General features: G+C 54.3%; 48 non-coding genes across 48 annotated transcripts; 38 read left to right on the forward strand and 10 right to left on the reverse strand.

Moving 5' to 3' along the window:
- Positions 1-3: 3 nt before the first annotated feature.
- On the forward strand, positions 4-77 carry Trnai-aau (transfer RNA isoleucine (anticodon AAU)). Its single transcript has one exon. It is a non-coding gene; the product is annotated as a tRNA-Ile (tRNA).
- Positions 78-662: 585 nt separating this feature from the next.
- On the reverse strand, positions 663-734 carry Trnag-ucc (transfer RNA glycine (anticodon UCC)). The gene has a single exon. It is a non-coding gene; the product is annotated as a tRNA-Gly (tRNA).
- Positions 735-1,075: 341 nt separating this feature from the next.
- Trnag-gcc (transfer RNA glycine (anticodon GCC)) lies at positions 1,076-1,146 on the forward strand. Its single transcript has one exon. It is a non-coding gene; the product is annotated as a tRNA-Gly (tRNA).
- A 381-nt stretch (positions 1,147-1,527) lies between these two features.
- Positions 1,528-1,600, forward strand: Trnam-cau (transfer RNA methionine (anticodon CAU)). Its single transcript has one exon. It is a non-coding gene; the product is annotated as a tRNA-Met (tRNA).
- Positions 1,601-1,896: 296 nt separating this feature from the next.
- Trnae-uuc (transfer RNA glutamic acid (anticodon UUC)) lies at positions 1,897-1,968 on the forward strand. The gene has a single exon. It is a non-coding gene; the product is annotated as a tRNA-Glu (tRNA).
- Positions 1,969-2,166: 198 nt separating this feature from the next.
- On the forward strand, positions 2,167-2,240 carry Trnai-aau (transfer RNA isoleucine (anticodon AAU)). The gene has a single exon. It is a non-coding gene; the product is annotated as a tRNA-Ile (tRNA).
- A 585-nt stretch (positions 2,241-2,825) lies between these two features.
- On the reverse strand, positions 2,826-2,897 carry Trnag-ucc (transfer RNA glycine (anticodon UCC)). Its single transcript has one exon. It is a non-coding gene; the product is annotated as a tRNA-Gly (tRNA).
- Positions 2,898-3,238: 341 nt separating this feature from the next.
- On the forward strand, positions 3,239-3,309 carry Trnag-gcc (transfer RNA glycine (anticodon GCC)). Its single transcript has one exon. It is a non-coding gene; the product is annotated as a tRNA-Gly (tRNA).
- Positions 3,310-3,690: 381 nt separating this feature from the next.
- Trnam-cau (transfer RNA methionine (anticodon CAU)) lies at positions 3,691-3,763 on the forward strand. Its single transcript has one exon. It is a non-coding gene; the product is annotated as a tRNA-Met (tRNA).
- Positions 3,764-4,059: 296 nt separating this feature from the next.
- On the forward strand, positions 4,060-4,131 carry Trnae-uuc (transfer RNA glutamic acid (anticodon UUC)). The gene has a single exon. It is a non-coding gene; the product is annotated as a tRNA-Glu (tRNA).
- A 198-nt stretch (positions 4,132-4,329) lies between these two features.
- On the forward strand, positions 4,330-4,403 carry Trnai-aau (transfer RNA isoleucine (anticodon AAU)). The gene has a single exon. It is a non-coding gene; the product is annotated as a tRNA-Ile (tRNA).
- A 585-nt stretch (positions 4,404-4,988) lies between these two features.
- Trnag-ucc (transfer RNA glycine (anticodon UCC)) lies at positions 4,989-5,060 on the reverse strand. Its single transcript has one exon. It is a non-coding gene; the product is annotated as a tRNA-Gly (tRNA).
- A 341-nt stretch (positions 5,061-5,401) lies between these two features.
- Positions 5,402-5,472, forward strand: Trnag-gcc (transfer RNA glycine (anticodon GCC)). Its single transcript has one exon. It is a non-coding gene; the product is annotated as a tRNA-Gly (tRNA).
- A 381-nt stretch (positions 5,473-5,853) lies between these two features.
- On the forward strand, positions 5,854-5,926 carry Trnam-cau (transfer RNA methionine (anticodon CAU)). Its single transcript has one exon. It is a non-coding gene; the product is annotated as a tRNA-Met (tRNA).
- Positions 5,927-6,222: 296 nt separating this feature from the next.
- Trnae-uuc (transfer RNA glutamic acid (anticodon UUC)) lies at positions 6,223-6,294 on the forward strand. The gene has a single exon. It is a non-coding gene; the product is annotated as a tRNA-Glu (tRNA).
- A 198-nt stretch (positions 6,295-6,492) lies between these two features.
- Positions 6,493-6,566, forward strand: Trnai-aau (transfer RNA isoleucine (anticodon AAU)). The gene has a single exon. It is a non-coding gene; the product is annotated as a tRNA-Ile (tRNA).
- A 585-nt stretch (positions 6,567-7,151) lies between these two features.
- Positions 7,152-7,223, reverse strand: Trnag-ucc (transfer RNA glycine (anticodon UCC)). The gene has a single exon. It is a non-coding gene; the product is annotated as a tRNA-Gly (tRNA).
- Positions 7,224-7,564: 341 nt separating this feature from the next.
- On the forward strand, positions 7,565-7,635 carry Trnag-gcc (transfer RNA glycine (anticodon GCC)). The gene has a single exon. It is a non-coding gene; the product is annotated as a tRNA-Gly (tRNA).
- A 381-nt stretch (positions 7,636-8,016) lies between these two features.
- Positions 8,017-8,089, forward strand: Trnam-cau (transfer RNA methionine (anticodon CAU)). Its single transcript has one exon. It is a non-coding gene; the product is annotated as a tRNA-Met (tRNA).
- Positions 8,090-8,385: 296 nt separating this feature from the next.
- Positions 8,386-8,457, forward strand: Trnae-uuc (transfer RNA glutamic acid (anticodon UUC)). Its single transcript has one exon. It is a non-coding gene; the product is annotated as a tRNA-Glu (tRNA).
- Positions 8,458-8,655: 198 nt separating this feature from the next.
- On the forward strand, positions 8,656-8,729 carry Trnai-aau (transfer RNA isoleucine (anticodon AAU)). Its single transcript has one exon. It is a non-coding gene; the product is annotated as a tRNA-Ile (tRNA).
- A 585-nt stretch (positions 8,730-9,314) lies between these two features.
- Trnag-ucc (transfer RNA glycine (anticodon UCC)) lies at positions 9,315-9,386 on the reverse strand. The gene has a single exon. It is a non-coding gene; the product is annotated as a tRNA-Gly (tRNA).
- A 341-nt stretch (positions 9,387-9,727) lies between these two features.
- Positions 9,728-9,798, forward strand: Trnag-gcc (transfer RNA glycine (anticodon GCC)). The gene has a single exon. It is a non-coding gene; the product is annotated as a tRNA-Gly (tRNA).
- Positions 9,799-10,179: 381 nt separating this feature from the next.
- Positions 10,180-10,252, forward strand: Trnam-cau (transfer RNA methionine (anticodon CAU)). Its single transcript has one exon. It is a non-coding gene; the product is annotated as a tRNA-Met (tRNA).
- Positions 10,253-10,548: 296 nt separating this feature from the next.
- Trnae-uuc (transfer RNA glutamic acid (anticodon UUC)) lies at positions 10,549-10,620 on the forward strand. Its single transcript has one exon. It is a non-coding gene; the product is annotated as a tRNA-Glu (tRNA).
- A 198-nt stretch (positions 10,621-10,818) lies between these two features.
- On the forward strand, positions 10,819-10,892 carry Trnai-aau (transfer RNA isoleucine (anticodon AAU)). Its single transcript has one exon. It is a non-coding gene; the product is annotated as a tRNA-Ile (tRNA).
- A 585-nt stretch (positions 10,893-11,477) lies between these two features.
- On the reverse strand, positions 11,478-11,549 carry Trnag-ucc (transfer RNA glycine (anticodon UCC)). Its single transcript has one exon. It is a non-coding gene; the product is annotated as a tRNA-Gly (tRNA).
- A 341-nt stretch (positions 11,550-11,890) lies between these two features.
- On the forward strand, positions 11,891-11,961 carry Trnag-gcc (transfer RNA glycine (anticodon GCC)). Its single transcript has one exon. It is a non-coding gene; the product is annotated as a tRNA-Gly (tRNA).
- A 381-nt stretch (positions 11,962-12,342) lies between these two features.
- Positions 12,343-12,415, forward strand: Trnam-cau (transfer RNA methionine (anticodon CAU)). The gene has a single exon. It is a non-coding gene; the product is annotated as a tRNA-Met (tRNA).
- A 296-nt stretch (positions 12,416-12,711) lies between these two features.
- Trnae-uuc (transfer RNA glutamic acid (anticodon UUC)) lies at positions 12,712-12,783 on the forward strand. The gene has a single exon. It is a non-coding gene; the product is annotated as a tRNA-Glu (tRNA).
- Positions 12,784-12,981: 198 nt separating this feature from the next.
- Positions 12,982-13,055, forward strand: Trnai-aau (transfer RNA isoleucine (anticodon AAU)). The gene has a single exon. It is a non-coding gene; the product is annotated as a tRNA-Ile (tRNA).
- Positions 13,056-13,640: 585 nt separating this feature from the next.
- Trnag-ucc (transfer RNA glycine (anticodon UCC)) lies at positions 13,641-13,712 on the reverse strand. Its single transcript has one exon. It is a non-coding gene; the product is annotated as a tRNA-Gly (tRNA).
- A 341-nt stretch (positions 13,713-14,053) lies between these two features.
- Positions 14,054-14,124, forward strand: Trnag-gcc (transfer RNA glycine (anticodon GCC)). The gene has a single exon. It is a non-coding gene; the product is annotated as a tRNA-Gly (tRNA).
- Positions 14,125-14,505: 381 nt separating this feature from the next.
- On the forward strand, positions 14,506-14,578 carry Trnam-cau (transfer RNA methionine (anticodon CAU)). Its single transcript has one exon. It is a non-coding gene; the product is annotated as a tRNA-Met (tRNA).
- A 296-nt stretch (positions 14,579-14,874) lies between these two features.
- Positions 14,875-14,946, forward strand: Trnae-uuc (transfer RNA glutamic acid (anticodon UUC)). The gene has a single exon. It is a non-coding gene; the product is annotated as a tRNA-Glu (tRNA).
- A 198-nt stretch (positions 14,947-15,144) lies between these two features.
- Trnai-aau (transfer RNA isoleucine (anticodon AAU)) lies at positions 15,145-15,218 on the forward strand. The gene has a single exon. It is a non-coding gene; the product is annotated as a tRNA-Ile (tRNA).
- A 585-nt stretch (positions 15,219-15,803) lies between these two features.
- Positions 15,804-15,875, reverse strand: Trnag-ucc (transfer RNA glycine (anticodon UCC)). Its single transcript has one exon. It is a non-coding gene; the product is annotated as a tRNA-Gly (tRNA).
- A 341-nt stretch (positions 15,876-16,216) lies between these two features.
- Trnag-gcc (transfer RNA glycine (anticodon GCC)) lies at positions 16,217-16,287 on the forward strand. Its single transcript has one exon. It is a non-coding gene; the product is annotated as a tRNA-Gly (tRNA).
- A 381-nt stretch (positions 16,288-16,668) lies between these two features.
- On the forward strand, positions 16,669-16,741 carry Trnam-cau (transfer RNA methionine (anticodon CAU)). The gene has a single exon. It is a non-coding gene; the product is annotated as a tRNA-Met (tRNA).
- Positions 16,742-17,037: 296 nt separating this feature from the next.
- Trnae-uuc (transfer RNA glutamic acid (anticodon UUC)) lies at positions 17,038-17,109 on the forward strand. The gene has a single exon. It is a non-coding gene; the product is annotated as a tRNA-Glu (tRNA).
- A 198-nt stretch (positions 17,110-17,307) lies between these two features.
- On the forward strand, positions 17,308-17,381 carry Trnai-aau (transfer RNA isoleucine (anticodon AAU)). Its single transcript has one exon. It is a non-coding gene; the product is annotated as a tRNA-Ile (tRNA).
- A 585-nt stretch (positions 17,382-17,966) lies between these two features.
- On the reverse strand, positions 17,967-18,038 carry Trnag-ucc (transfer RNA glycine (anticodon UCC)). Its single transcript has one exon. It is a non-coding gene; the product is annotated as a tRNA-Gly (tRNA).
- A 341-nt stretch (positions 18,039-18,379) lies between these two features.
- Trnag-gcc (transfer RNA glycine (anticodon GCC)) lies at positions 18,380-18,450 on the forward strand. The gene has a single exon. It is a non-coding gene; the product is annotated as a tRNA-Gly (tRNA).
- Positions 18,451-18,831: 381 nt separating this feature from the next.
- On the forward strand, positions 18,832-18,904 carry Trnam-cau (transfer RNA methionine (anticodon CAU)). Its single transcript has one exon. It is a non-coding gene; the product is annotated as a tRNA-Met (tRNA).
- Positions 18,905-19,200: 296 nt separating this feature from the next.
- Positions 19,201-19,272, forward strand: Trnae-uuc (transfer RNA glutamic acid (anticodon UUC)). The gene has a single exon. It is a non-coding gene; the product is annotated as a tRNA-Glu (tRNA).
- Positions 19,273-19,470: 198 nt separating this feature from the next.
- On the forward strand, positions 19,471-19,544 carry Trnai-aau (transfer RNA isoleucine (anticodon AAU)). The gene has a single exon. It is a non-coding gene; the product is annotated as a tRNA-Ile (tRNA).
- Positions 19,545-20,129: 585 nt separating this feature from the next.
- Positions 20,130-20,201, reverse strand: Trnag-ucc (transfer RNA glycine (anticodon UCC)). Its single transcript has one exon. It is a non-coding gene; the product is annotated as a tRNA-Gly (tRNA).
- A 341-nt stretch (positions 20,202-20,542) lies between these two features.
- On the forward strand, positions 20,543-20,613 carry Trnag-gcc (transfer RNA glycine (anticodon GCC)). The gene has a single exon. It is a non-coding gene; the product is annotated as a tRNA-Gly (tRNA).
- The last annotated feature ends 62 nt before the right edge of the window (positions 20,614-20,675 follow it).

Genomic DNA, 20,675 nt, shown 5'->3' on the forward strand with positions numbered 1-20,675 from the left:
CGAGGCCCGTTAGCTCAGTTGGTTAGAGCGTCGTGCTAATAACGCGAAGGTCGTGGGTTCGATCCCCCCACGGGCCACTACGCTTTTACTACTACGAAAAGGCAGCGCCGATTTCAGCTGGCGAGTGTGATGACCACCCTGCGTGGAAGTTGACAGAGGTTCCGAACCCGACCTGTCGGGAAGCGCTACAGCATTCACTCGCCAATGGCCATAGTGTGCTCAATACACTGGTTCTCAACCGATAAAGAGAAAATGAAAGGAAATGTCCGAATGCCGATGCGTAACAACTTTGGCCCTTGTCAGCACTTGGGCGGGTAAGTGCATCGGAACACAGGCTACTGTTGGCAGTTTTACTTCCTATTTTTCTTTCTCCTTTGTTTTCGGAGCCACAGCCCGATTCGGTCAGGGAGACGCCACCGTGAAATGAAGGGGCGTGCTGTGTGTCTATCGCCTCGCCTCTCCTTATCTCTCTCAGTCGTTTCTCGTGCTTGTTGTTTTGATATAGGCCGATTTGAGAGCGTCAGCTCTCGCGTCAGCCGAGCAAAGTCGAGACAAGTCGAGACACACTACAGGCTGGTCTGCAGCGAGTAACAGGGAGGAAAACAAAACATTAATTTCAAGGCGCGTGGCAAAAGTACCCATACGCGAAATTAAAAGCCTGCTGCGGTGGCCGGGAATCGAACCCGGATCAACTGCTTGGAAGGCAACTATGCTGACCATTACACCACCACCGCACAGGGGAGCGCCCCGGCGCCGCACTGTGTCGGCTTCCCGCCTGTCGGCAGCGGCCGAAGGTGATGGTACCTGGCAGGCGCATTTCGAGGTAGGCTAGGGGAGCACATCCAGACGCATTCGGACAGCATATCCGCGCACATTTCGCATCCTTTGGCAAGAGTCGGCTCTGGCGACGCAAGAGTACGCAGAGGACGGCGTTCTGGCGGCGATTTTAAGCAGTACAGTGCAGGGTTCAGCGTCTGCAGCATCTTCTCGACAGAATGCTATGGCGCTTGACGACAGTCCCACTTTCCCTTAAGACAACTGCTCGGGAAGCAGCTTGAAGTTGATACCGACCGGAGCATCGGTGGTTCAGTGGTAGAATGCTCGCCTGCCACGCGGGCGGCCCGGGTTCGATTCCCGGCCGATGCATCATTTTGCTTTTCCCGCGGTAATGCTGCCGTGTGGCTTGCGCGCTTGACATGCACGATCCACAAGAATGTATAGCTGGATTCCCTTGAGAAGAACCGAGAACGCAGCACTAGCGGGTCCCCACTGGGACGCTCGCATCATGTTCTATAGACTAGCGTCGGCCTGGCCTCACAAGTTGCTGTGTCCAGGTGCCTCCGAGGCACTGAACTTTAACGACAAGGAGTGCTGCCTATCGTTGCAAAAGCTGCAGCAACACCGCAATCAACTGGGCCGGCAATGCACGTGTAGCAAACAGAACACGTTATCCAGGAAGTACAGTGTCTTCACGTCTAACATTCGGTGTGATACTTACCCAGTTTCCAGGACAAACGGTTAACCGGTGCCTCGGTAGCGCAGTAGGCAGCGCGTAAGTCTCATAATCATAAGGTCGTGAGTTCGATCCTCACCCGGGGCATTTAATTTTCTGTGACTGATGGTGGTGCTGTTGCTGGGGCCCCAACTTATTTCTTGTTTGTTATCCACAACGCTTCAGCGGGAAAATGTTTACTTCCTGTTATTGCTACTTACAGCTTCCCTTTTCCTCTTCTCCCAGCAGAGCATGAAGCCAAAAGCATTGCTCTGAGACGTTTGAGGTGCGCGCCTTGCCAGTCAGCATGCGCAAAGATGCTCGTAAAGAGAGATGGGCGCCGACGCGGGACTCGGCACGAAATGCGCCAAGGGACCGTCCGAACCGTTAAAGAGACGCACAGATCCGGTGTGGTCTAGTGGCTAGGATACCTGGCTTTCACCCAGGAGGCCCGGGTTCGATTCCCGGTACCGGAACGGAATTTTTTCCACACTACTCGTGACAAGTTTGAGCTGTCCGAGCTGCCGTTTCCCGTCCTGCTCGCAATATAGCTACTGTTTCGTGACAGTCAGCAGAATATAGACGAGGGAAGCAGACACACGACGGCCATAGAAATGGTGTATGGCTTCATGCCACACGGTTCCAGCGTAGGCCTGAGCAACTGCATCTGTCGAGGCCCGTTAGCTCAGTTGGTTAGAGCGTCGTGCTAATAACGCGAAGGTCGTGGGTTCGATCCCCCCACGGGCCACTACGCTTTTACTACTACGAAAAGGCAGCGCCGATTTCAGCTGGCGAGTGTGATGACCACCCTGCGTGGAAGTTGACAGAGGTTCCGAACCCGACCTGTCGGGAAGCGCTACAGCATTCACTCGCCAATGGCCATAGTGTGCTCAATACACTGGTTCTCAACCGATAAAGAGAAAATGAAAGGAAATGTCCGAATGCCGATGCGTAACAACTTTGGCCCTTGTCAGTACTTGGGCGGGTAAGTGCATCGGAACACAGGCTACTGTTGGCAGTTTTACTTCCTATTTTTCTTTCTCCTTTGTTTTCGGAGCCACAGCCCGATTCGGTCAGGGAGACGCCACCGTGAAATGAAGGGGCGTGCTGTGTGTCTATCGCCTCGCCTCTCCTTATCTCTCTCAGTCGTTTCTCGTGCTTGTTGTTTTGATATAGGCCGATTTGAGAGCGTCAGCTCTCGCGTCAGCCGAGCAAAGTCGAGACAAGTCGAGACACACTACAGGCTGGTCTGCAGCGAGTAACAGGGAGGAAAACAAAACATTAATTTCAAGGCGCGTGGCAAAAGTACCCATACGCGAAATTAAAAGCCTGCTGCGGTGGCCGGGAATCGAACCCGGATCAACTGCTTGGAAGGCAACTATGCTGACCATTACACCACCACCGCACAGGGGAGCGCCCCGGCGCCGCACTGTGTCGGCTTCCCGCCTGTCGGCAGCGGCCGAAGGTGATGGTACCTGGCAGGCGCATTTCGAGGTAGGCTAGGGGAGCACATCCAGACGCATTCGGACAGCATATCCGCGCACATTTCGCATCCTTTGGCAAGAGTCGGCTCTGGCGACGCAAGAGTACGCAGAGGACGGCGTTCTGGCGGCGATTTTAAGCAGTACAGTGCAGGGTTCAGCGTCTGCAGCATCTTCTCGACAGAATGCTATGGCGCTTGACGACAGTCCCACTTTCCCTTAAGACAACTGCTCGGGAAGCAGCTTGAAGTTGATACCGACCGGAGCATCGGTGGTTCAGTGGTAGAATGCTCGCCTGCCACGCGGGCGGCCCGGGTTCGATTCCCGGCCGATGCATCATTTTGCTTTTCCCGCGGTAATGCTGCCGTGTGGCTTGCGCGCTTGACATGCACGATCCACAAGAATGTATAGCTGGATTCCCTTGAGAAGAACCGAGAACGCAGCACTAGCGGGTCCCCACTGGGACGCTCGCATCATGTTCTATAGACTAGCGTCGGCCTGGCCTCACAAGTTGCTGTGTCCAGGTGCCTCCGAGGCACTGAACTTTAACGACAAGGAGTGCTGCCTATCGTTGCAAAAGCTGCAGCAACACCGCAATCAACTGGGCCGGCAATGCACGTGTAGCAAACAGAACACGTTATCCAGGAAGTACAGTGTCTTCACGTCTAACATTCGGTGTGATACTTACCCAGTTTCCAGGACAAACGGTTAACCGGTGCCTCGGTAGCGCAGTAGGCAGCGCGTAAGTCTCATAATCATAAGGTCGTGAGTTCGATCCTCACCCGGGGCATTTAATTTTCTGTGACTGATGGTGGTGCTGTTGCTGGGGCCCCAACTTATTTCTTGTTTGTTATCCACAACGCTTCAGCGGGAAAATGTTTACTTCCTGTTATTGCTACTTACAGCTTCCCTTTTCCTCTTCTCCCAGCAGAGCATGAAGCCAAAAGCATTGCTCTGAGACGTTTGAGGTGCGCGCCTTGCCAGTCAGCATGCGCAAAGATGCTCGTAAAGAGAGATGGGCGCCGACGCGGGACTCGGCACGAAATGCGCCAAGGAACCGTCCGAACCGTTAAAGAGACGCACAGATCCGGTGTGGTCTAGTGGCTAGGATACCTGGCTTTCACCCAGGAGGCCCGGGTTCGATTCCCGGTACCGGAACGGAATTTTTTCCACACTACTCGTGACAAGTTTGAGCTGTCCGAGCTGCCGTTTCCCGTCCTGCTCGCAATATAGCTACTGTTTCGTGACAGTCAGCAGAATATAGACGAGGGAAGCAGACACACGACGGCCATAGAAATGGTGTATGGCTTCATGCCACACGGTTCCAGCGTAGGCCTGAGCAACAGCATCTGTCGAGGCCCGTTAGCTCAGTTGGTTAGAGCGTCGTGCTAATAACGCGAAGGTCGTGGGTTCGATCCCCCCACGGGCCACTACGCTTTTACTACTACGAAAAGGCAGCGCCGATTTCAGCTGGCGAGTGTGATGACCACCCTGCGTGGAAGTTGACAGAGGTTCCGAACCCGACCTGTCGGGAAGCGCTACAGCATTCACTCGCCAATGGCCATAGTGTGCTCAATACACTGGTTCTCAACCGATAAAGAGAAAATGAAAGGAAATGTCCGAATGCCGATGCGTAACAACTTTGGCCCTTGTCAGCACTTGGGCGGGTAAGTGCATCGGAACACAGGCTACTGTTGGCAGTTTTACTTCCTATTTTTCTTTCTCCTTTGTTTTCGGAGCCACAGCCCGATTCGGTCAGGGAGACGCCACCGTGAAATGAAGGGGCGTGCTGTGTGTCTATCGCCTCGCCTCTCCTTATCTCTCTCAGTCGTTTCTCGTGCTTGTTGTTTTGATATAGGCCGATTTGAGAGCGTCAGCTCTCGCGTCAGCCGAGCAAAGTCGAGACAAGTCGAGACACACTACAGGCTGGTCTGCAGCGAGTAACAGGGAGGAAAACAAAACATTAATTTCAAGGCGCGTGGCAAAAGTACCCATACGCGAAATTAAAAGCCTGCTGCGGTGGCCGGGAATCGAACCCGGATCAACTGCTTGGAAGGCAACTATGCTGACCATTACACCACCACCGCACAGGGGAGCGCCCCGGCGCCGCACTGTGTCGGCTTCCCGCCTGTCGGCAGCGGCCGAAGGTGATGGTACCTGGCAGGCGCATTTCGAGGTAGGCTAGGGGAGCACATCCAGACGCATTCGGACAGCATATCCGCGCACATTTCGCATCCTTTGGCAAGAGTCGGCTCTGGCGACGCAAGAGTACGCAGAGGACGGCGTTCTGGCGGCGATTTTAAGCAGTACAGTGCAGGGTTCAGCGTCTGCAGCATCTTCTCGACAGAATGCTATGGCGCTTGACGACAGTCCCACTTTCCCTTAAGACAACTGCTCGGGAAGCAGCTTGAAGTTGATACCGACCGGAGCATCGGTGGTTCAGTGGTAGAATGCTCGCCTGCCACGCGGGCGGCCCGGGTTCGATTCCCGGCCGATGCATCATTTTGCTTTTCCCGCGGTAATGCTGCCGTGTGGCTTGCGCGCTTGACATGCACGATCCACAAGAATGTATAGCTGGATTCCCTTGAGAAGAACCGAGAACGCAGCACTAGCGGGTCCCCACTGGGACGCTCGCATCATGTTCTATAGACTAGCGTCGGCCTGGCCTCACAAGTTGCTGTGTCCAGGTGCCTCCGAGGCACTGAACTTTAACGACAAGGAGTGCTGCCTATCGTTGCAAAAGCTGCAGCAACACCGCAATCAACTGGGCCGGCAATGCACGTGTAGCAAACAGAACACGTTATCCAGGAAGTACAGTGTCTTCACGTCTAACATTCGGTGTGATACTTACCCAGTTTCCAGGACAAACGGTTCACCGGTGCCTCGGTAGCGCAGTAGGCAGCGCGTAAGTATCATAATCTTAAGGTCGTGAGTTCGATCCTCACCCGGGGCATTTAATTTTCTGTGACTGATGGTGGTGCTGTTGCTGGGGCCCCAACTTATTTCTTGTTTGTTATCCACAACGCTTCAGCGGGAAAATGTTTACTTCCTGTTATTGCTACTTACAGCTTCCCTTTTCCTCTTCTCCCAGCAGAGCATGAAGCCAAAAGCATTGCTCTGAGACGTTTGAGGTGCGCGCCTTGCCAGTCAGCATGCGCAAAGATGCTCGTAAAGAGAGATGGGCGCCGACGCGGGACTCGGCACGAAATGCGCCAAGGGACCGTCCGAACCGTTAAAGAGACGCACAGATCCGGTGTGGTCTAGTGGCTAGGATACCTGGCTTTCACCCAGGAGGCCCGGGTTCGATTCCCGGTACCGGAACGGAATTTTTTCCACACTACTCGTGACAAGTTTGAGCTGTCCGAGCTGCCGTTTCCCGTCCTGCTCGCAATATAGCTACTGTTTCGTGACAGTCAGCAGAATATAGACGAGGGAAGCAGACACACGACGGCCATAGAAATGGTGTATGGCTTCATGCCACACGGTTCCAGCGTAGGCCTGAGCAACTGCATCTGTCGAGGCCCGTTAGCTCAGTTGGTTAGAGCGTCGTGCTAATAACGCGAAGGTCGTGGGTTCGATCCCCCCACGGGCCACTACGCTTTTACTACTACGAAAAGGCAGCGCCGATTTCAGCTGGCGAGTGTGATGACCACCCTGCGTGGAAGTTGACAGAGGTTCCGAACCCGACCTGTCGGGAAGCGCTACAGCATTCACTCGCCAATGGCCATAGTGTGCTCAATACACTGGTTCTCAACCGATAAAGAGAAAATGAAAGGAAATGTCCGAATGCCGATGCGTAACAACTTTGGCCCTTGTCAGCACTTGGGCGGGTAAGTGCATCGGAACACAGGCTACTGTTGGCAGTTTTACTTCCTATTTTTCTTTCTCCTTTGTTTTCGGAGCCACAGCCCGATTCGGTCAGGGAGACGCCACCGTGAAATGAAGGGGCGTGCTGTGTGTCTATCGCCTCGCCTCTCCTTATCTCTCTCAGTCGTTTCTCGTGCTTGTTGTTTTGATATAGGCCGATTTGAGAGCGTCAGCTCTCGCGTCAGCCGAGCAAAGTCGAGACAAGTCGAGACACACTACAGGCTGGTCTGCAGCGAGTAACAGGGAGGAAAACAAAACATTAATTTCAAGGCGCGTGGCAAAAGTACCCATACGCGAAATTAAAAGCCTGCTGCGGTGGCCGGGAATCGAACCCGGATCAACTGCTTGGAAGGCAACTATGCTGACCATTACACCACCACCGCACAGGGGAGCGCCCCGGCGCCGCACTGTGTCGGCTTCCCGCCTGTCGGCAGCGGCCGAAGGTGATGGTACCTGGCAGGCGCATTTCGAGGTACGCTAGGGGAGCACATCCAGACGCATTCGGACAGCATATCCGCGCACATTTCGCATCCTTTGGCAAGAGTCGGCTCTGGCGACGCAAGAGTACGCAGAGGACGGCGTTCTGGCGGCGATTTTAAGCAGTACAGTGCAGGGTTCAGCGTCTGCAGCATCTTCTCGACAGAATGCTATGGCGCTTGACGACAGTCCCACTTTCCCTTAAGACAACTGCTCGGGAAGCAGCTTGAAGTTGATACCGACCGGAGCATCGGTGGTTCAGTGGTAGAATGCTCGCCTGCCACGCGGGCGGCCCGGGTTCGATTCCCGGCCGATGCATCATTTTGCTTTTCCCGCGGTAATGCTGCCGTGTGGCTTGCGCGCTTGACATGCACGATCCACAAGAATGTATAGCTGGATTCCCTTGAGAAGAACCGAGAACGCAGCACTAGCGGGTCCCCACTGGGACGCTCGCATCATGTTCTATAGACTAGCGTCGGCCTGGCCTCACAAGTTGCTGTGTCCAGGTGCCTCCGAGGCACTGAACTTTAACGACAAGGAGTGCTGCCTATCGTTGCAAAAGCTGCAGCAACACCGCAATCAACTGGGCCGGCAATGCACGTGTAGCAAACAGAACACGTTATCCAGGAAGTACAGTGTCTTCACGTCTAACATTCGGTGTGATACTTACCCAGTTTCCAGGACAAACGGTTCACCGGTGCCTCGGTAGCGCAGTAGGCAGCGCGTAAGTATCATAATCTTAAGGTCGTGAGTTCGATCCTCACCCGGGGCATTTAATTTTCTGTGACTGATGGTGGTGCTGTTGCTGGGGCCCCAACTTATTTCTTGTTTGTTATCCACAACGCTTCAGCGGGAAAATGTTTACTTCCTGTTATTGCTACTTACAGCTTCCCTTTTCCTCTTCTCCCAGCAGAGCATGAAGCCAAAAGCATTGCTCTGAGACGTTTGAGGTGCGCGCCTTGCCAGTCAGCATGCGCAAAGATGCTCGTAAAGAGAGATGGGCGCCGACGCGGGACTCGGCACGAAATGCGCCAAGGGACCGTCCGAACCGTTAAAGAGACGCACAGATCCGGTGTGGTCTAGTGGCTAGGATACCTGGCTTTCACCCAGGAGGCCCGGGTTCGATTCCCGGTACCGGAACGGAATTTTTTCCACACTACTCGTGACAAGTTTGAGCTGTCCGAGCTGCCGTTTCCCGTCCTGCTCGCAATATAGCTACTGTTTCGTGACAGTCAGCAGAATATAGACGAGGGAAGCAGACACACGACGGCCATAGAAATGGTGTATGGCTTCATGCCACACGGTTCCAGCGTAGGCCTGAGCAACTGCATCTGTCGAGGCCCGTTAGCTCAGTTGGTTAGAGCGTCGTGCTAATAACGCGAAGGTCGTGGGTTCGATCCCCCCACGGGCCACTACGCTTTTACTACTACGAAAAGGCAGCGCCGATTTCAGCTGGCGAGTGTGATGACCACCCTGCGTGGAAGTTGACAGAGGTTCCGAACCCGACCTGTCGGGAAGCGCTACAGCATTCACTCGCCAATGGCCATAGTGTGCTCAATACACTGGTTCTCAACCGATAAAGAGAAAATGAAAGGAAATGTCCGAATGCCGATGCGTAACAACTTTGGCCCTTGTCAGCACTTGGGCGGGTAAGTGCATCGGAACACAGGCTACTGTTGGCAGTTTTACTTCCTATTTTTCTTTCTCCTTTGTTTTCGGAGCCACAGCCCGATTCGGTCAGGGAGACGCCACCGTGAAATGAAGGGGCGTGCTGTGTGTCTATCGCCTCGCCTCTCCTTATCTCTCTCAGTCGTTTCTCGTGCTTGTTGTTTTGATATAGGCCGATTTGAGAGCGTCAGCTCTCGCGTCAGCCGAGCAAAGTCGAGACAAGTCGAGACACACTACAGGCTGGTCTGCAGCGAGTAACAGGGAGGAAAACAAAACATTAATTTCAAGGCGCGTGGCAAAAGTACCCATACGCGAAATTAAAAGCCTGCTGCGGTGGCCGGGAATCGAACCCGGATCAACTGCTTGGAAGGCAACTATGCTGACCATTACACCACCACCGCACAGGGGAGCGCCCCGGCGCCGCACTGTGTCGGCTTCCCGCCTGTCGGCAGCGGCCGAAGGTGATGGTACCTGGCAGGCGCATTTCGAGGTACGCTAGGGGAGCACATCCAGACGCATTCGGACAGCATATCCGCGCACATTTCGCATCCTTTGGCAAGAGTCGGCTCTGGCGACGCAAGAGTACGCAGAGGACGGCGTTCTGGCGGCGATTTTAAGCAGTACAGTGCAGGGTTCAGCGTCTGCAGCATCTTCTCGACAGAATGCTATGGCGCTTGACGACAGTCCCACTTTCCCTTAAGACAACTGCTCGGGAAGCAGCTTGAAGTTGATACCGACCGGAGCATCGGTGGTTCAGTGGTAGAATGCTCGCCTGCCACGCGGGCGGCCCGGGTTCGATTCCCGGCCGATGCATCATTTTGCTTTTCCCGCGGTAATGCTGCCGTGTGGCTTGCGCGCTTGACATGCACGATCCACAAGAATGTATAGCTGGATTCCCTTGAGAAGAACCGAGAACGCAGCACTAGCGGGTCCCCACTGGGACGCTCGCATCATGTTCTATAGACTAGCGTCGGCCTGGCCTCACAAGTTGCTGTGTCCAGGTGCCTCCGAGGCACTGAACTTTAACGACAAGGAGTGCTGCCTATCGTTGCAAAAGCTGCAGCAACACCGCAATCAACTGGGCCGGCAATGCACGTGTAGCAAACAGAACACGTTATCCAGGAAGTACAGTGTCTTCACGTCTAACATTCGGTGTGATACTTACCCAGTTTCCAGGACAAACGGTTCACCGGTGCCTCGGTAGCGCAGTAGGCAGCGCGTAAGTATCATAATCTTAAGGTCGTGAGTTCGATCCTCACCCGGGGCATTTAATTTTCTGTGACTGATGGTGGTGCTGTTGCTGGGGCCCCAACTTATTTCTTGTTTGTTATCCACAACGCTTCAGCGGGAAAATGTTTACTTCCTGTTATTGCTACTTACAGCTTCCCTTTTCCTCTTCTCCCAGCAGAGCATGAAGCCAAAAGCATTGCTCTGAGACGTTTGAGGTGCGCGCCTTGCCAGTCAGCATGCGCAAAGATGCTCGTAAAGAGAGATGGGCGCCGACGCGGGACTCGGCACGAAATGCGCCAAGGGACCGTCCGAACCGTTAAAGAGACGCACAGATCCGGTGTGGTCTAGTGGCTAGGATACCTGGCTTTCACCCAGGAGGCCCGGGTTCGATTCCCGGTACCGGAACGGAATTTTTTCCACACTACTCGTGACAAGTTTGAGCTGTCCGAGCTGCCGTTTCCCGTCCTGCTCGCAATATAGCTACTGTTTCGTGACAGTCAGCAGAATATAGACGAGGGAAGCAGACACACGACGGCCATAGAAATGGTGTATGGCTTCATGCCACACGGTTCCAGCGTAGGCCTGAGCAACTGCATCTGTCGAGGCCCGTTAGCTCAGTTGGTTAGAGCGTCGTGCTAATAACGCGAAGGTCGTGGGTTCGATCCCCCCACGGGCCACTACGCTTTTACTACTACGAAAAGGCAGCGCCGATTTCAGCTGGCGAGTGTGATGACCACCCTGCGTGGAAGTTGACAGAGGTTCCGAACCCGACCTGTCGGGAAGCGCTACAGCATTCACTCGCCAATGGCCATAGTGTGCTCAATACACTGGTTCTCAACCGATAAAGAGAAAATGAAAGGAAATGTCCGAATGCCGATGCGTAACAACTTTGGCCCTTGTCAGCACTTGGGCGGGTAAGTGCATCGGAACACAGGCTACTGTTGGCAGTTTTACTTCCTATTTTTCTTTCTCCTTTGTTTTCGGAGCCACAGCCCGATTCGGTCAGGGAGACGCCACCGTGAAATGAAGGGGCGTGCTGTGTGTCTATCGCCTCGCCTCTCCTTATCTCTCTCAGTCGTTTCTCGTGCTTGTTGTTTTGATATAGGCCGATTTGAGAGCGTCAGCTCTCGCGTCAGCCGAGCAAAGTCGAGACAAGTCGAGACACACTACAGGCTGGTCTGCAGCGAGTAACAGGGAGGAAAACAAAACATTAATTTCAAGGCGCGTGGCAAAAGTACCCATACGCGAAATTAAAAGCCTGCTGCGGTGGCCGGGAATCGAACCCGGATCAACTGCTTGGAAGGCAACTATGCTGACCATTACACCACCACCGCACAGGGGAGCGCCCCGGCGCCGCACTGTGTCGGCTTCCCGCCTGTCGGCAGCGGCCGAAGGTGATGGTACCTGGCAGGCGCATTTCGAGGTAGGCTAGGGGAGCACATCCAGACGCATTCGGACAGCATATCCGCGCACATTTCGCATCCTTTGGCAAGAGTCGGCTCTGGCGACGCAAGAGTACGCAGAGGACGGCGTTCTGGCGGCGATTTTAAGCAGTACAGTGCAGGGTTCAGCGTCTGCAGCATCTTCTCGACAGAATGCTATGGCGCTTGACGACAGTCCCACTTTCCCTTAAGACAACTGCTCGGGAAGCAGCTTGAAGTTGATACCGACCGGAGCATCGGTGGTTCAGTGGTAGAATGCTCGCCTGCCACGCGGGCGGCCCGGGTTCGATTCCCGGCCGATGCATCATTTTGCTTTTCCCGCGGTAATGCTGCCGTGTGGCTTGCGCGCTTGACATGCACGATCCACAAGAATGTATAGCTGGATTCCCTTGAGAAGAACCGAGAACGCAGCACTAGCGGGTCCCCACTGGGACGCTCGCATCATGTTCTATAGACTAGCGTCGGCCTGGCCTCACAAGTTGCTGTGTCCAGGTGCCTCCGAGGCACTGAACTTTAACGACAAGGAGTGCTGCCTATCGTTGCAAAAGCTGCAGCAACACCGCAATCAACTGGGCCGGCAATGCACGTGTAGCAAACAGAACACGTTATCCAGGAAGTACAGTGTCTTCACGTCTAACATTCGGTGTGATACTTACCCAGTTTCCAGGACAAACGGTTCACCGGTGCCTCGGTAGCGCAGTAGGCAGCGCGTAAGTATCATAATCTTAAGGTCGTGAGTTCGATCCTCACCCGGGGCATTTAATTTTCTGTGACTGATGGTGGTGCTGTTGCTGGGGCCCCAACTTATTTCTTGTTTGTTATCCACAACGCTTCAGCGGGAAAATGTTTACTTCCTGTTATTGCTACTTACAGCTTCCCTTTTCCTCTTCTCCCAGCAGAGCATGAAGCCAAAAGCATTGCTCTGAGACGTTTGAGGTGCGCGCCTTGCCAGTCAGCATGCGCAAAGATGCTCGTAAAGAGAGATGGGCGCCGACGCGGGACTCGGCACGAAATGCGCCAAGGGACCGTCCGAACCGTTAAAGAGACGCACAGATCCGGTGTGGTCTAGTGGCTAGGATACCTGGCTTTCACCCAGGAGGCCCGGGTTCGATTCCCGGTACCGGAACGGAATTTTTTCCACACTACTCGTGACAAGTTTGAGCTGTCCGAGCTGCCGTTTCCCGTCCTGCTCGCAATATAGCTACTGTTTCGTGACAGTCAGCAGAATATAGACGAGGGAAGCAGACACACGACGGCCATAGAAATGGTGTATGGCTTCATGCCACACGGTTCCAGCGTAGGCCTGAGCAACTGCATCTGTCGAGGCCCGTTAGCTCAGTTGGTTAGAGCGTCGTGCTAATAACGCGAAGGTCGTGGGTTCGATCCCCCCACGGGCCACTACGCTTTTACTACTACGAAAAGGCAGCGCCGATTTCAGCTGGCGAGTGTGATGACCACCCTGCGTGGAAGTTGACAGAGGTTCCGAACCCGACCTGTCGGGAAGCGCTACAGCATTCACTCGCCAATGGCCATAGTGTGCTCAATACACTGGTTCTCAACCGATAAAGAGAAAATGAAAGGAAATGTCCGAATGCCGATGCGTAACAACTTTGGCCCTTGTCAGTACTTGGGCGGGTAAGTGCATCGGAACACAGGCTACTGTTGGCAGTTTTACTTCCTATTTTTCTTTCTCCTTTGTTTTCGGAGCCACAGCCCGATTCGGTCAGGGAGACGCCACCGTGAAATGAAGGGGCGTGCTGTGTGTCTATCGCCTCGCCTCTCCTTATCTCTCTCAGTCGTTTCTCGTGCTTGTTGTTTTGATATAGGCCGATTTGAGAGCGTCAGCTCTCGCGTCAGCCGAGCAAAGTCGAGACAAGTCGAGACACACTACAGGCTGGTCTGCAGCGAGTAACAGGGAGGAAAACAAAACATTAATTTCAAGGCGCGTGGCAAAAGTACCCATACGCGAAATTAAAAGCCTGCTGCGGTGGCCGGGAATCGAACCCGGATCAACTGCTTGGAAGGCAACTATGCTGACCATTACACCACCACCGCACAGGGGAGCGCCCCGGCGCCGCACTGTGTCGGCTTCCCGCCTGTCGGCAGCGGCCGAAGGTGATGGTACCTGGCAGGCGCATTTCGAGGTACGCTAGGGGAGCACATCCAGACGCATTCGGACAGCATATCCGCGCACATTTCGCATCCTTTGGCAAGAGTCGGCTCTGGCGACGCAAGAGTACGCAGAGGACGGCGTTCTGGCGGCGATTTTAAGCAGTACAGTGCAGGGTTCAGCGTCTGCAGCATCTTCTCGACAGAATGCTATGGCGCTTGACGACAGTCCCACTTTCCCTTAAGACAACTGCTCGGGAAGCAGCTTGAAGTTGATACCGACCGGAGCATCGGTGGTTCAGTGGTAGAATGCTCGCCTGCCACGCGGGCGGCCCGGGTTCGATTCCCGGCCGATGCATCATTTTGCTTTTCCCGCGGTAATGCTGCCGTGTGGCTTGCGCGCTTGACATGCACGATCCACAAGAATGTATAGCTGGATTCCCTTGAGAAGAACCGAGAACGCAGCACTAGCGGGTCCCCACTGGGACGCTCGCATCATGTTCTATAGACTAGCGTCGGCCTGGCCTCACAAGTTGCTGTGTCCAGGTGCCTCCGAGGCACTGAACTTTAACGACAAGGAGTGCTGCCTATCGTTGCAAAAGCTGCAGCAACACCGCAATCAACTGGGCCGGCAATGCACGTGTAGCAAACAGAACACGTTATCCAGGAAGTACAGTGTCTTCACGTCTAACATTCGGTGTGATACTTACCCAGTTTCCAGGACAAACGGTTAACCGGTGCCTCGGTAGCGCAGTAGGCAGCGCGTAAGTCTCATAATCATAAGGTCGTGAGTTCGATCCTCACCCGGGGCATTTAATTTTCTGTGACTGATGGTGGTGCTGTTGCTGGGGCCCCAACTTATTTCTTGTTTGTTATCCACAACGCTTCAGCGGGAAAATGTTTACTTCCTGTTATTGCTACTTACAGCTTCCCTTTTCCTCTTCTCCCAGCAGAGCATGAAGCCAAAAGCATTGCTCTGAGACGTTTGAGGTGCGCGCCTTGCCAGTCAGCATGCGCAAAGATGCTCGTAAAGAGAGATGGGCGCCGACGCGGGACTCGGCACGAAATGCGCCAAGGGACCGTCCGAACCGTTAAAGAGACGCACAGATCCGGTGTGGTCTAGTGGCTAGGATACCTGGCTTTCACCCAGGAGGCCCGGGTTCGATTCCCGGTACCGGAACGGAATTTTTTCCACACTACTCGTGACAAGTTTGAGCTGTCCGAGCTGCCGTTTCCCGTCCTGCTCGCAATATAGCTACTGTTTCGTGACAGTCAGCAGAATATAGACGAGGGAAGCAGACACACGACGGCCATAGAAATGGTGTATGGCTTCATGCCACACGGTTCCAGCGTAGGCCTGAGCAACTGCATCTGTCGAGGCCCGTTAGCTCAGTTGGTTAGAGCGTCGTGCTAATAACGCGAAGGTCGTGGGTTCGATCCCCCCACGGGCCACTACGCTTTTACTACTACGAAAAGGCAGCGCCGATTTCAGCTGGCGAGTGTGATGACCACCCTGCGTGGAAGTTGACAGAGGTTCCGAACCCGACCTGTCGGGAAGCGCTACAGCATTCACTCGCCAATGGCCATAGTGTGCTCAATACACTGGTTCTCAACCGATAAAGAGAAAATGAAAGGAAATGTCCGAATGCCGATGCGTAACAACTTTGGCCCTTGTCAGTACTTGGGCGGGTAAGTGCATCGGAACACAGGCTACTGTTGGCAGTTTTACTTCCTATTTTTCTTTCTCCTTTGTTTTCGGAGCCACAGCCCGATTCGGTCAGGGAGACGCCACCGTGAAATGAAGGGGCGTGCTGTGTGTCTATCGCCTCGCCTCTCCTTATCTCTCTCAGTCGTTTCTCGTGCTTGTTGTTTTGATATAGGCCGATTTGAGAGCGTCAGCTCTCGCGTCAGCCGAGCAAAGTCGAGACAAGTCGAGACACACTACAGGCTGGTCTGCAGCGAGTAACAGGGAGGAAAACAAAACATTAATTTCAAGGCGCGTGGCAAAAGTACCCATACGCGAAATTAAAAGCCTGCTGCGGTGGCCGGGAATCGAACCCGGATCAACTGCTTGGAAGGCAACTATGCTGACCATTACACCACCACCGCACAGGGGAGCGCCCCGGCGCCGCACTGTGTCGGCTTCCCGCCTGTCGGCAGCGGCCGAAGGTGATGGTACCTGGCAGGCGCATTTCGAGGTAGGCTAGGGGAGCACATCCAGACGCATTCGGACAGCATATCCGCGCACATTTCGCATCCTTTGGCAAGAGTCGGCTCTGGCGACGCAAGAGTACGCAGAGGACGGCGTTCTGGCGGCGATTTTAAGCAGTACAGTGCAGGGTTCAGCGTCTGCAGCATCTTCTCGACAGAATGCTATGGCGCTTGACGACAGTCCCACTTTCCCTTAAGACAACTGCTCGGGAAGCAGCTTGAAGTTGATACCGACCGGAGCATCGGTGGTTCAGTGGTAGAATGCTCGCCTGCCACGCGGGCGGCCCGGGTTCGATTCCCGGCCGATGCATCATTTTGCTTTTCCCGCGGTAATGCTGCCGTGTGGCTTGCGCGCTTGACATGCACGATCCACAAGAATGTATAGCTGGATTCCCTTGAGAAGAACCGAGAACGCAGCACTAGCGGGTCCCCACTGGGACGCTCGCATCATGTTCTATAGACTAGCGTCGGCCTGGCCTCACAAGTTGCTGTGTCCAGGTGCCTCCGAGGCACTGAACTTTAACGACAAGGAGTGCTGCCTATCGTTGCAAAAGCTGCAGCAACACCGCAATCAACTGGGCCGGCAATGCACGTGTAGCAAACAGAACACGTTATCCAGGAAGTACAGTGTCTTAACGTCTAACATTCGGTGTGATACTTACCCAGTTTCCAGGACAAACGGTTCACCGGTGCCTCGGTAGCGCAGTAGGCAGCGCGTAAGTCTCATAATCTTAAGGTCGTGAGTTCGATCCTCACCCGGGGCATTTAATTTTCTGTGACTGATGGTGGTGCTGTTGCTGGGGCCCCAACTTATTTCTTGTTTGTTATCCACAACGCTTCAGCGGGAAAATGTTTACTTCCTGTTATTGCTACTTACAGCTTCCCTTTTCCTCTTCTCCCAGCAGAGCATGAAGCCAAAAGCATTGCTCTGAGACGTTTGAGGTGCGCGCCTTGCCAGTCAGCATGCGCAAAGATGCTCGTAAAGAGAGATGGGCGCCGACGCGGGACTCGGCACGAAATGCGCCAAGGGACCGTCCGAACCGTTAAAGAGACGCACAGATCCGGTGTGGTCTAGTGGCTAGGATACCTGGCTTTCACCCAGGAGGCCCGGGTTCGATTCCCGGTACCGGAACGGAATTTTTTCCACACTACTCGTGACAAGTTTGAGCTGTCCGAGCTGCCGTTTCCCGTCCTGCTCGCAATATAGCTACTGTTTCGTGACAGTCAGCAGAATATAGACGAGGGAAGCAGACACACGACGGCCATAGAAATGGTGTATGGCTTCATGCCACACGGTTCCAGCGTAGGCCTGAGCAACTGCATCTGTCGAGGCCCGTTAGCTCAGTTGGTTAGAGCGTCGTGCTAATAACGCGAAGGTCGTGGGTTCGATCCCCCCACGGGCCACTACGCTTTTACTACTACGAAAAGGCAGCGCCGATTTCAGCTGGCGAGTGTGATGACCACCCTGCGTGGAAGTTGACAGAGGTTCCGAACCCGACCTGTCGGGAAGCGCTACAGCATTCACTCGCCAATGGCCATAGTGTGCTCAATACACTGGTTCTCAACCGATAAAGAGAAAATGAAAGGAAATGTCCGAATGCCGATGCGTAACAACTTTGGCCCTTGTCAGTACTTGGGCGGGTAAGTGCATCGGAACACAGGCTACTGTTGGCAGTTTTACTTCCTATTTTTCTTTCTCCTTTGTTTTCGGAGCCACAGCCCGATTCGGTCAGGGAGACGCCACCGTGAAATGAAGGGGCGTGCTGTGTGTCTATCGCCTCGCCTCTCCTTATCTCTCTCAGTCGTTTCTCGTGCTTGTTGTTTTGATATAGGCCGATTTGAGAGCGTCAGCTCTCGCGTCAGCCGAGCAAAGTCGAGACAAGTCGAGACACACTACAGGCTGGTCTGCAGCGAGTAACAGGGAGGAAAACAAAACATTAATTTCAAGGCGCGTGGCAAAAGTACCCATACGCGAAATTAAAAGCCTGCTGCGGTGGCCGGGAATCGAACCCGGATCAACTGCTTGGAAGGCAACTATGCTGACCATTACACCACCACCGCACAGGGGAGCGCCCCGGCGCCGCACTGTGTCGGCTTCCCGCCTGTCGGCAGCGGCCGAAGGTGATGGTACCTGGCAGGCGCATTTCGAGGTACGCTAGGGGAGCACATCCAGACGCATTCGGACAGCATATCCGCGCACATTTCGCATCCTTTGGCAAGAGTCGGCTCTGGCGACGCAAGAGTACGCAGAGGACGGCGTTCTGGCGGCGATTTTAAGCAGTACAGTGCAGGGTTCAGCGTCTGCAGCATCTTCTCGACAGAATGCTATGGCGCTTGACGACAGTCCCACTTTCCCTTAAGACAACTGCTCGGGAAGCAGCTTGAAGTTGATACCGACCGGAGCATCGGTGGTTCAGTGGTAGAATGCTCGCCTGCCACGCGGGCGGCCCGGGTTCGATTCCCGGCCGATGCATCATTTTGCTTTTCCCGCGGTAATGCTGCCGTGTGGCTTGCGCGCTTGACATGCACGATCCACAAGAATGTATAGCTGGATTCCCTTGAGAAGAACCGAGAACGCAGCACTAGCGGGTCCCCACTGGGACGCTCGCATCATGTTCTATAGACTAGCGTCGGCCTGGCCTCACAAGTTGCTGTGTCCAGGTGCCTCCGAGGCACTGAACTTTAACGACAAGGAGTGCTGCCTATCGTTGCAAAAGCTGCAGCAACACCGCAATCAACTGGGCCGGCAATGCACGTGTAGCAAACAGAACACGTTATCCAGGAAGTACAGTGTCTTCACGTCTAACATTCGGTGTGATACTTACCCAGTTTCCAGGACAAACGGTTAACCGGTGCCTCGGTAGCGCAGTAGGCAGCGCGTAAGTCTCATAATCATAAGGTCGTGAGTTCGATCCTCACCCGGGGCATTTAATTTTCTGTGACTGATGGTGGTGCTGTTGCTGGGGCCCCAACTTATTTCTTGTTTGTTATCCACAACGCTTCAGCGGGAAAATGTTTACTTCCTGTTATTGCTACTTACAGCTTCCCTTTTCCTCTTCTCCCAGCAGAGCATGAAGCCAAAAGCATTGCTCTGAGACGTTTGAGGTGCGCGCCTTGCCAGTCAGCATGCGCAAAGATGCTCGTAAAGAGAGATGGGCGCCGACGCGGGACTCGGCACGAAATGCGCCAAGGGACCGTCCGAACCGTTAAAGAGACGCACAGATCCGGTGTGGTCTAGTGGCTAGGATACCTGGCTTTCACCCAGGAGGCCCGGGTTCGATTCCCGGTACCGGAACGGAATTTTTTCCACACTACTCGTGACAAGTTTGAGCTGTCCGAGCTGCCGTTTCCCGTCCTGCTCGCAATATAGCTACTGTTTCGTGACAGTCAGCAGAATATAGACGAGGGAAGCAGACACACGACGGCCATAGAAATGGTGTATGGCTTCATGCCACACGGTTCCAGCGTAGGCCTGAGCAACTGCATCTGTCGAGGCCCGTTAGCTCAGTTGGTTAGAGCGTCGTGCTAATAACGCGAAGGTCGTGGGTTCGATCCCCCCACGGGCCACTACGCTTTTACTACTACGAAAAGGCAGCGCCGATTTCAGCTGGCGAGTGTGATGACCACCCTGCGTGGAAGTTGACAGAGGTTCCGAACCCGACCTGTCGGGAAGCGCTACAGCATTCACTCGCCAATGGCCATAGTGTGCTCAATACACTGGTTCTCAACCGATAAAGAGAAAATGAAAGGAAATGTCCGAATGCCGATGCGTAACAACTTTGGCCCTTGTCAGTACTTGGGCGGGTAAGTGCATCGGAACACAGGCTACTGTTGGCAGTTTTACTTCCTATTTTTCTTTCTCCTTTGTTTTCGGAGCCACAGCCCGATTCGGTCAGGGAGACGCCACCGTGAAATGAAGGGGCGTGCTGTGTGTCTATCGCCTCGCCTCTCCTTATCTCTCTCAGTCGTTTCTCGTGCTTGTTGTTTTGATATAGGCCGATTTGAGAGCGTCAGCTCTCGCGTCAGCCGAGCAAAGTCGAGACAAGTCGAGACACACTACAGGCTGGTCTGCAGCGAGTAACAGGGAGGAAAACAAAACATTAATTTCAAGGCGCGTGGCAAAAGTACCCATACGCGAAATTAAAAGCCTGCTGCGGTGGCCGGGAATCGAACCCGGATCAACTGCTTGGAAGGCAACTATGCTGACCATTACACCACCACCGCACAGGGGAGCGCCCCGGCGCCGCACTGTGTCGGCTTCCCGCCTGTCGGCAGCGGCCGAAGGTGATGGTACCTGGCAGGCGCATTTCGAGGTACGCTAGGGGAGCACATCCAGACGCATTCGGACAGCATATCCGCGCACATTTCGCATCCTTTGGCAAGAGTCGGCTCTGGCGACGCAAGAGTACGCAGAGGACGGCGTTCTGGCGGCGATTTTAAGCAGTACAGTGCAGGGTTCAGCGTCTGCAGCATCTTCTCGACAGAATGCTATGGCGCTTGACGACAGTCCCACTTTCCCTTAAGACAACTGCTCGGGAAGCAGCTTGAAGTTGATACCGACCGGAGCATCGGTGGTTCAGTGGTAGAATGCTCGCCTGCCACGCGGGCGGCCCGGGTTCGATTCCCGGCCGATGCATCATTTTGCTTTTCCCGCGGTAATGCTGCCGTGTGGCTTGCGCGCTTGACATGCACGATCCA

The sequence above is a fragment of the Schistocerca gregaria genome, unplaced genomic scaffold (genome assembly GCF_023897955.1).
Source record: "Schistocerca gregaria isolate iqSchGreg1 unplaced genomic scaffold, iqSchGreg1.2 ptg000392l, whole genome shotgun sequence".
NCBI classification, from domain to species: domain Eukaryota; kingdom Metazoa; phylum Arthropoda; class Insecta; order Orthoptera; family Acrididae; genus Schistocerca; species Schistocerca gregaria.